Source organism: Pteropus alecto, unplaced genomic scaffold, assembly GCF_000325575.1.
Source record: "Pteropus alecto unplaced genomic scaffold, ASM32557v1 scaffold45, whole genome shotgun sequence".
NCBI classification, from domain to species: Eukaryota; Metazoa; Chordata; class Mammalia; order Chiroptera; family Pteropodidae; genus Pteropus; species Pteropus alecto.
The window spans coordinates 1,312,046-1,323,046 of record NW_006442491.1 but is presented as its reverse complement, the minus strand read 5'-3'; the positions used below and the strand labels follow the sequence as shown (position 1 = coordinate 1,323,046).

Genomic DNA, 11,001 nt, shown 5'->3' with positions numbered 1-11,001 from the left:
AGCAGCCGATCTCATGTTGGCCCCTCTCTGGGAAAGTCCAGTTGCTGACATGGCCCCTTTAAGAGAAGTTTGCAGCTGCAGGCTGCAGCTGGCATGACCTCTGTCCCACTCAGCTGCTTGAGACCGGGCCGCCTCGTGTCTTCGTTTCCTCCTACCTCCTAACGTTGCAAGGTGAGTTCTTATTTCTCTCCCTAGTTGTAGGGCTTCTGTTCATCTAGATTCCAGGCGACTCTGCTTGCTATTTGCTCCGTGTTTCTATCTTAACTTTGATTTGGTTGCAAGAGGGGATGAACAAAGCTTCTATAATATACACTATTTTTGCCTGGGCTCCTGGCATTTTTTTTTTTATCCTTTTTTTTTTTTCAGCCTTTACCTGTCCTTAGCATACGACATACAAAGTTGTATGGCTTTCGGTGTAGAGCTGGATTATGTTTTTTGTTTTATTTCATCTCTAAATTCCACTTGATTGATGAATTTCACTCATTCTTGTACATTGTGATAGTGATATGTTTGAACTTACCTTTCACTTTCTACTTTTTAAATTTCTATTTAACCCTATTTACTTGTGCTTCTTTTTCCTTTTTTTTTATTGCCACTGATTAGATGAAGTAAAGTTTTATAAGTTATTTTTATTACTTTATTTTCTCTCTGTGAGTTTGGATTTTATGTATTTATGTAATTTACATATTTTATTTTTGTTATTTTAACTAATCTTCAATGATATTTAACAATATGCATGGAATATAACAATGTCTATAAAGCTTGGCTCATGTTTTTGGGATATACAGGTGGGTGGGTAAAGGAGAATGCAGGGCGTCAATAATTGGAGTCTAAGAGTCTAAGCATCAGAGACATCCTGGTGTTTTCACAAGGTTTTAAGGTGAAAGAGGAGGAGCAGGAAGTAGACAAGAGAGGCAAAAAGAGCAAGCTGGGAAGCACAGAACTGCGCAGAGTCTCAGAGGCAAAAATGCATTTTCCATTGAGACACAGTGTACGGACTTCCGTGTGTGTGTGCGAGCACACACTTGTGTGCTATGCTAAGCAATGAGTACAGGGAGAGGCAGAGAAGGGGAAGGAAGCCGGAAAACACATCGGACAGTTAAACAAGGGCTCATTTTCACTTTACTTATTACTAATTATCTCTTTACTTATTACAGTAGAATTTGACAGGAAATAAAGCAGTGAGGGGACTGACCAAATGAAGACTATTCCTGTCATAGTGGAAGAAAATGTTAGAGGCAGGATCAGAGTTGTGGGTTCCTTTCCAGAAGACAAATGGATCAGAGAAATTGAATTTACTTGGATCAGAAGTTATGGGTTGAAAGCAAATAGTAACCTAGACTGCTGTTATTCAGAAATATCTCCTTTCACAATGAAAGCCCAAATGACATTATTTCTGAGACCCTTATCCTATGCTATTGGTATTCCATTTTGTATACTAGCTATCAGTATGAGAATCAATTTGTTTATGGTTACTAAAGAAATTTCAGGTCTCATCTCAATGTAATCTATACCCTGATTAAATTATAAACAGATTTCTGGAATTCAATAATGATAGCTCACATGGTATAGAAAAGTAGAATTCAAATAGAATATTCTCTCATACAGTGATGAGAGTACTAGTGACATATCAGCTTATGAGAAACAGACATGGTAAAATAAAATACCAGTATGTCTATTTCACTTCTTTCCACAAGTCAGAGTTATGAAATCTTTTCCTGAACTGACACTCGAAATGGAGTGAATTAGTGGGATTTAAAAAATACTATGTTTTTCATTCTAAGTGTATCTTTTGGTCCTCTTAATACTAAAATCTCAGCACAAGCACTTCCAACCCCAAACAAAATGCAACCTTTCAGTTACATGTGCTATTTTTTCTAGCCTATTTCCTATCACAGTCTATGTTTTAGTGAATGTGAGAAGGGCTGGAACATGCCTTATGCCTATAAAACACCTTTGATAGGAAGTATAATTAAGAAGTGAGGAAATTATACTTATTTTCCTGGTATCATATGAAGACTGAAGGGATTTTTAAAAATACTATTTCATCATCTAAGTTAAATATTACCAGTAACCTCAGAACATCTATCGTTAGAGCTATGCACTAAATTAGAGAATATTGATATGCTAATGGAGGAAGTACAAATTTGAAACAAAGGCTACATGTATATTTTATTGAAATAGTCTATTTCCCATGACTGTTTAGAAAATGCCAATTATATTTCAAAAATCAAATAATTTGAAGTCATTTTGAAATACCAAGTTTTCTAATGCAGATTTTGCTACCACCAGTTGAAGAGACCCTGGTCGTCATCATCTCCCTCCATCCTGTAGTCCCCGCTGTCTCAAAACTCACAGAGTTCCTTTCAGCTTGCTTCAAACTCACACTTGCTTTATTCTTAATTCTTTTCTCACTGCTGTTTCATATTTTCTGTCCACAGAAATTCCTCCAAATAGACTATCAAGACCCAAAGTTTGCCCTGAGATCCCACCTCAAGCTTTCATCCAGACATTAGGAATGTACACATAGGAGTCATAGCCACAGGCTCCCATGAGATGGTAGTTCCCTGATCAAGATGTGAGAGAATTTGTATACAATATTCATCTGCTGGTTGATTCTTCCTTGGTCCTCCTTGGGTAGGATTTGGTGTTATCCCTGCACAAGCCCTCATTGGTCTCCAATGCTGCAGCTGGATGTCCAAATATCCGACACACAGCCATGACTTTGTGCTCTAAGGTGACAAAGACTTCAAATCATCAATCTATCTTTCATATGGTTGGATCAAGTTGGATTTATGAAAAAATCTCATGATTCACCACGGAGCCCTTTCATCTTGCTCAAGTTGTAAGGCAGGCTAATTTTAAGACAAAGTCACTATTAATCAGGAAAAATAGGGAATTAAGAACATTCTAAACTCAAGAGTATCAGAAACATAATCAACTCCTGATAGGTGGGGAGGACTGTTTTGAAGGTTGGTCCAGGAGTTCCTCAAGTGTGCAGTCCTGGCCATGACAAACCTTGGTAGGAGAATGGGGTCAGAACGAGGAGGTTCTGCAGTGCCCCATATATCAGAGGCTACCTCCCACCAGGGAGGAGCACCCAGGAATAGGGTGCTGCAGATGGCCTGTCAGCAATCCTCTGTTGGGCCTATCCCATCAGCCAGCCTGTTTTTCTAGAATTTCAGATGCTTCCACCAAACCGCTCACTTCTCTCTCCTTCTGACCCCACTGCAGTCTATCACCTACCTAGGTCACCTGCTTCCAGTGGTATCTCTGCTTGCCCATTTAATCTCACATACCCACTAGCATTACTTTCCTGAAATACAAGTCATTGCAGTGCTCCTCATTGCCTGCAGACTAAAGTACCAACTTCTGGATGTCCGACCATCTTTCTCCACACATTCATAACCTATCACACTGATATAATCTTCATTTCCTGAGGGGTCTCTGCACTCTGATGCCTCTGGACCTTTGTGTAATAAGTTTCCTGAACCTGAAAAGCTCTTCTCTTCCCCATTACCATGATTACTAGATGTCATATTTGTCGAGACCTCTCTTTACTGCTCCCTTTTGCGTGATCCCTTCCCTGAGATCATCGTTTGGAGTTCAATGATTTTCTCTCTTTGTGTCTTCCCTGATTCTAAGCAAGTGGGGAACATTTCCTCTACACTATTTTTATGTATCCTATCTGGCCTTGAGTTATCTGTTGGAGTTTTATGTTATTTATCTTATTTCTCCAGCCAAATGAGGTTCTGGCTCCCGGTTCTGCTCTTGGATTGGGGCACTTGAAGAGGAGCCTATGCCTCTTTTGGATCTTTGCCTTTCTTTTTGCAGGGAATCCACTTGTTAGTAGCAGGGGCAGAGATTCAGAAGTACCTAACGCCTCAGTATTTTCAAACACAGGTTGCATTTATACTGTTTATAAGGACATTCTAAGCCCTTTCTTTCTTTCTTCTTGCTTTTGATGCCACCTAGATATGTGTCATCCCTTGGGAGGTCCCACAATTGCCTATTCCTGGGCCCAAATTAGATTCATACATCATCTCCCTTCTTAGAATTACCATGTTATCCTGATATGAGGAAGGTCTGGGGTCTTGGATTAATTTCTTTGGTGCTTGAGCAGTCCTTCCTTGATGCAGAGCTTAATACCATTTGATATTCTTATAATTACTGGAAAAGCATATTATGATTGCATAATCAAAATTATATAAAGAACCACACACTATTTTCAGTTTATTATACAAATACCAGTTGATTATTAATTGATTTTTTTATTGTCCATGTAAATTGTTTCTATTTTTTAAATATGAACTTGCTTTTCCTTAATTCAACTCATTTTTAAAGAACCATTAGGCCTACCCATTTAGTGATAAGGTGTTTTTTTTTTTAACTTTTCTTTGTGGGAATATTAAAACATGTATAAAAATAGAGAGAATATTATAGTGAACCCCCTATAATCATCACCCAGCTTCATCATTCATCCCCCAGATTACTTGGAAGCTAATCTCAGATATCTTTTCATCTGTAAATATTTTGGCATGTTCCTTTAACAGATAAGACAACTTTTAAAAACTCCACAATATCATACTTAAATATATTAACAAATTTTTAATATTAGATCTAAGTTTCTTGCAAAATGAGGTTGTAACACCCTTGTTACTAATGTACCTATAGTTGCTAGAATCTTGAACACAGAAGTTGCTCAGCTTTCTATTGATTAATTGCTTAATCAATTAAATGATGCTTGGATTATTGGCTTTCTGGGTTATTACCAACACTTGTAGAACATAGCCCTGTGTTGTGATAATTTCTTCTTACTCATCTCATGATAGATGGTTTTAAAGGCCAGCACAATTCATGAACACTGTTCTAACTCAAAGTAGCAGTTAAGTGAACCAACCTTGAAGTCATATTGACAGGGATCTTAATGTGCCAATACCACTTTCAGATTTGTAGACTCAGCCAAGTTGTTAACTTTTCTAAGTCCAGTTTTCCTATAATAATCCTGTTTACCTCCTAGGCTTTTTGTGTGAACTAAATGAAATATCAAAATACAAGGCAACATTGGGTATCTAATAAGGGCTCAATAACTATTCTGTATTCTTGTTTTCCATGTCTGCAAAGTCTTAATTTCCTCTTCTTTCACTTTAAATGCTGGAAGATTGAAAATGGCAACTAGCATATCATAAAATGACATAGGACCATTTACAAAAAATGGAGAGGTATTTATATCTTAAGTCAGCACTATATTAACATCTATGATAGCCAATGATGTTGCATGTTCTCCAAATACAATTTTGTGGAAGTAATGGAGGTCATGCTAGGACATGATTTTGTCAAACTTCCTTGAGCCCCAAAGATGATCTTATCAAAAGCTCTTCTCTTTATTAATTCAGGCCACGTTCTGCCAGAAAGCTGCCTGAAAGCAATTTCTTTAATCAGGTCACCAAGTGTGACCCAAAAGAAACAACATATCAAGATATCTGTCCAATTCTCAAAAGCCTGACCAAAGAAGCTTTCATGACATAAGTGAGAGAAAAGAAGAGCTTTTCAGAAACAACATTTGAGTCTATGGTGCAATGAAAGAGGTAGGATGCATCAGGCTCACTTCCAGATTTTCCTCTGGTTCGGTTTATCTAGATTTACAACCAGCCAGTGGGACAGTTTATCCAAAAGCTGTTAAGATGATTTGAGTTTCACACAGAGTTATAAAAATACAGTATAAGACTGATGTCTTTATTTTCTATGAAGTCTTGTCGGGGGGTGGGGGAAGAAAAGTAAATCCTGGCTCTACAAGTGCCATAATGGAAAAATATTCAGGTCTTTCTACAAAGAGCAGATAGTAAGGAAGGACAATCCTTCCCTGCCTTTTTTTCACATCTATTTGTAAGTTAGTCGAACTGTCATCTACTCACCAGTAAGTTCTTAAACATGAGATATATGGAACAATCTCCTCAAATGCTGACAGTGTTCCTATGAAATCTTATTGCTTTTAGTAAACATCAAGTCAAATAAATTGATAAGGCTGCTGATAGAACTGAGGGTACAACAAGACTCACTAAATCAGAGACCAAGCAGAGTCACATGATTCTTAGCTCTTGCAGGGTGTACTAGTCAGACAGCAGATGCAATAATGCTGTGTAGTAAATGTTTTAAAAATCTCAGCAACATAAAACAATAATAATTAATTTTTTATTTATTATGGGACTGCAGGTCAGTGAGAATAGCTTAGGTTCAAGCTGCTGGTGAGCTCTGGTTTCCTGCATCTGTTTCTCATCCTGGGACCAATGATGACTTGGGACATAATCTTCTCATGGTTGTTGCAGAAGTTCTATAAGAGTGAGAAGAAAACATGTAATGTCTCATAAGGTCTGTACTTTGAACACATACATTGTTACTTCTGCCCCATTTCATTGGCCACATAATATGGCCAAGTCTGACACCCATTGGGTGAGGAAGTGAAGTCCATTCACAATGCAAGGGTGGGAAGAAAACAAGAGTTGTGAGCAGAGAATACAGTTCACCATACAGAGTAACTAAGCAATGTCAGCACAGGAAGGTCAAGGTGAATCTTACTTTCTTGGCAACTCAGTGGCAAAATGGCCCACAATCGAGGTTGCGAATTTAAAATTCTGATTTAATCATCCTGAGGTGTAGACTAGCCTTATAAATACTGAAATACTTCCTCAGGAAATTCTGTTGCTCTGAGTGCCATCCCCCATCCCAAAGTATAAAAAACAATGCACTAGCTAGGCATTTTTATATCATGTAGTTAACTATAAGTAAATAGGCCATATTGAGAATTTTCCCAGGTGACAATCTGGGAATTTTAGGTAACAAACAGAGCCTGTAGGAAACAAATAGAGAGGAAATAGAGTAATTTCCTCTCAATTCCTTAGAGTTATAGGGAAATAATAATGACTTGCATTTGAGTAGCACTTAAGAATTTCAAAGCAAGTCTACATCTACAAACTTCATGACCCCTCATGTATCAGCTGGGGCAAATACTCTTATAGGAGAGCAGTGTACACCTAGAGAGATTCCATATGGCATGACTATGCCTGGAAGCTGGACTTTCTCACTCCACACTGAAGGCAGTTTCTCTTCCCTCATCCTATCTCTTTAATGTGACAATAATGCAGTGATATTTTGAATTTAGACGTAAATGACATTTAGATTTTGATGTAAACTTCTTGGCTTTTTCCCACAATTTTTTAAATAACATTTTCCTCCTAGAATGACAGTTATTGACAAAACCCCTGCTACTTAGTGGCTAATCAACCTCTGACTTGACTTTGTAGCAAAGTGCTGTGGGTTATGTGGGCTGGGGCATCTAGTGCACGGTCTAGCACGTGGTTTTGGGAAGCCACTGCTTTAGTTTCTCCAGGGAGGAGGCATCCTAATTAGAGTGCAAGTGAAGGATCAGTAAGAACTGCACATTGTTTGAACATTTACTTTGCCAGGTTTTGGGGAAACAGAGCAACAAGAGGATTTTGTCCTTGTAAAACTTCAATCTAGTGAAATACACTGAAGTATAAAGAAATAATTTCAAAAAATGTGACAAGAGCTCTGTTGTCATTTTTTCCATAAATCATTTAATTGGCTTTTCCAGACAACTCTTAAAAGTAAGTGGTAATCCCATTTTACAGATGAGAAGATTGAGACTCATGAGTTCTTGTAACTTTTTTTTTTAAAAACATCATGAATAGGTTTTATTTGTCACCATGAAAAGTCTGAATTTTAAACAAATCCTTGGACTGGGGGCTCATATCCATCAGCTTGTTCAACTTTAGCACCTGTCTTATTCCCAATAGCTTTTCCAGAACTGCTACCTTCACCAGAAGCAACATGAGTTTTCCCATTTCAAACTTGGGCTTCTTCAGCACTTATCTAAGAAAGAGATTACGGAGTGGATAAGTAGATTGGTAAGCCTTTTCTATGTCTTTTCCAATACTATCTAGAATCAGTTTATTGACCACTTCTTGCAAGTCATTTGTCTGCACCTCTCGGATTATGATTTCCATAATCTTCTTCCAGATTTGGCAGACCTGTTGATGCTGAGCATAAGAGGATTTCTGAATCTGATTGTTGCCTTTTTTTTTTTAAGTAAAACCAACACAGAACAGACAAAGCAAATAACCATCAGTAGTCTTGACATCAACATGAGCTTCAATAATGGTTTATCATTTTTTGACCATAGAGCACATTTTGTCACTGGTAAGATCCATGCCATAGAAATTAAGCAGTTTTTGCCATGAACATTTTCAGTAATTAGCTTGAATTTTCAAAATGCAAATTCATCATTCTGCAGATCAACTAGGTTCACTTTAAAATCACGACCCTTAAGACCATCATATGCAATTTTGGTTCCTTGGGTTCTTGTGACTAGTGTTTTCCCACTATTTCTTGTATTGAACATAGCTGGTGCTTTCATATCATACCAATCTTTCTTAGAAAATTAGTCAACCACTTTCCCCTTGTCTTTCTTTTTGCTGCCTTTTGTAAGTCACTTGTTCTTTCCCACTGTCACAGTGCTGCTCAGAGAGCCAAAACGGAGTTGTAGTAGCTTGAGCAAGGGCCCACAGCAAGTTGATAGCTGAGTCAGGATTCCAACTCAGGCTAAAATTTGACCCCAAAGTCTTTGCTCTTCACACACCATGGCTTAAAAGAGTGAAACATTCTATTTTGGGGGGAATGTGATGCCTTCAAAATCTCACCTTTAGTAATGTTCTCCTAACATATTTCAAATTTCATGTACTAATTTCTTTGCTAATTTCTTCTCTATATTGGGGCACGAACTATATCTTATAAGAATTTTAATCCCCTGAAGCAATTGGCATGGTACTGGATCATAGTACGTACTAAATAGATATCATTAATTTTTACAAAAAGAAATGCTAACGCAGTGACAATAAGTATACCCTTTTTGCAAATCCAAATAGAATTGTGCTTGAGATGATTTACTGCTTTGTTTTTGAAGGGCTTCTGGACTACCCACATTATGACTCTGTTCTTGAGCAGTGACTGTCAAGAAATAAAGGCTCAAATGGGAAAATTAGTGTCAAAATCAGATTTGAAAAAAGGCAAGTATCCAATCATATCACTGCTCACACAAAATATATTCCTTCCCTTTCTCTCTTTTATTTAAAAACTTCATTGACCATTTCTAAAGTCCCAATTTCCATTTAATCTCTATGCCAGTCAAGATAAGAGTCTTGAGTCCCTAACCTTCTCCTTCCATCCACTGGTCACCCTTTGAAGTAACAGAGAATGCCATGCACAAAAGCAAGCCGTTGGTAGAAGGAGTTCCAACCTATATTGCCTACCATAAATTAGAATGCTAAGAAAGAATTTTCAACTACTGAAAAGTCAGTTGGGCTGACTGCTAGCAGTTCCTTCCCATTGATGACAGGTCACCAAAGAGTTCTCTCTACACAGATTATTTTTGGTGGCAATAATATTATTGCTTGGACTTTTAAAATGATTTTTTGCAATGTGCACAGCTGACAGAGGCAGGGATTCTGGAATCAGAGTTTTAACAGCCCCATTAACCTGATCCTTTTCTGCTGGGGAGGGGCATAGGCTTGTGTGGGGGCCCCTCTGTGACTTCTTTAAATCAAAAGCCTTACAATACGCACACACATACACATACACATACACATACACATACACATACACATACACATACACATACACACACACACACACACTTATAAGGCTCTTTCTATTTTGTTTTGTTTTGTGTTTTGTTTTCAGTTAAGATTTTGAATTTACTCATAAATCTCAAAAAAGTGTGTGTTGAATTTATTGCAAAATGTTAAATTGGCATATATTGTAATGATGAAATCAACTCCTGAAGAATTACACATATGTTAAAAGAAATTATTTTAAATAAAATGTTTCTATGTATATAAAACACTTACTTTCTACAAAACACTAATCAGAGGGTGACAGGTTCTGGAATATGAAATACTAAAAAGATATTTGATTGCCTCATTCCCAGGTTGAATCTGGAGAGAGAAGGTATGCTGGAATGAATTCTCAACTAAGAATTATTGCATTCTTGACTGAGGGAAAAAATGGCATAGATGATAGAGGCATTGTTCATCCCTCTGGCAACCAAATCAAAGTTGTGACAGAAACACAGAGCAAACAGCAAGGAAAGTCACCTGAGACCTAGATGAAGAAGCCCTACAACTATAGAGACAAATATGAAATAACCTTGCAACGGGAAGAGGTAGACGGGGTAAGGACACAAGGCTGCTGGTCTGAGTGGCTGAGTGGTACGGAGGCAGTGGCAGCTGGCAGTGGTACTGTGGCAGTGGCAGCTGGCAGCTGCAGGTGCCTCTTAAAGGGGCTGTGTCCTGAGCAGGCTGTCGTGGTGACAGATTTGCTCACCCTGAGCACCAGTACTGGATCAGCTGCTTGGGCGCTACCAGGGACTTACATGAGGACACTGAATTGTGAGAGTGAGAGATAATGGCGAGGATCTCTCTCAGACAGAAATGCCAGTGGTATCCATTATTCTTCTGTTGAGCTCTCCCCGCTTCCAGTGTTTGGACTCAGTGCCACCATTGCTGAGACTTCATTAAACTGGATAACAGAGGTCTCTCCACTCTGAGGATTCTCTGAAACTCAACCTCCCCCAACTCACATACCTACTTAAACCACATCTAGGTGTGTCCATGATTAGTCAGATGCCCCTTGCTGAGCAGCGCTTAAACTTACACTGGTGGCAGCTGGCCTTGGATTCTGGTGTTGTTTCTTGAGGCAACTATAAGCACAGCATCTGTGGATTGCTTGCTGAATTGTGACAGGTGGCCTCAGAGGGGTAGAGGTTTGGGCTAAATTTGGCCTGCAGCTGAACTCCTCTCATGACTGTGCCACTGGACACCTTCTTCACAAATCCACACTAATAAGACTGGGCGACTTAGGAGCTTTGGTTAATACATAGAAACAGAGACAGAAAGGTGGTCAAAATGGGAAGACAAAGAAATGGAC

At 38.4% G+C, this 11,001-nt stretch overlaps 2 pseudogenes; both read right to left on the bottom strand.

Annotated features, from left to right (window-relative positions):
• Positions 1 to 3,539, bottom strand: part of LOC107196381 — a 12,254-nt pseudogene extending 8,715 nt beyond the window's left edge.
• A 4,201-nt stretch (positions 3,540 to 7,740) lies between these two features.
• LOC102898118 overlaps positions 7,741 to 11,001 on the bottom strand; it is a 19,799-nt pseudogene continuing 16,538 nt past the window's right edge.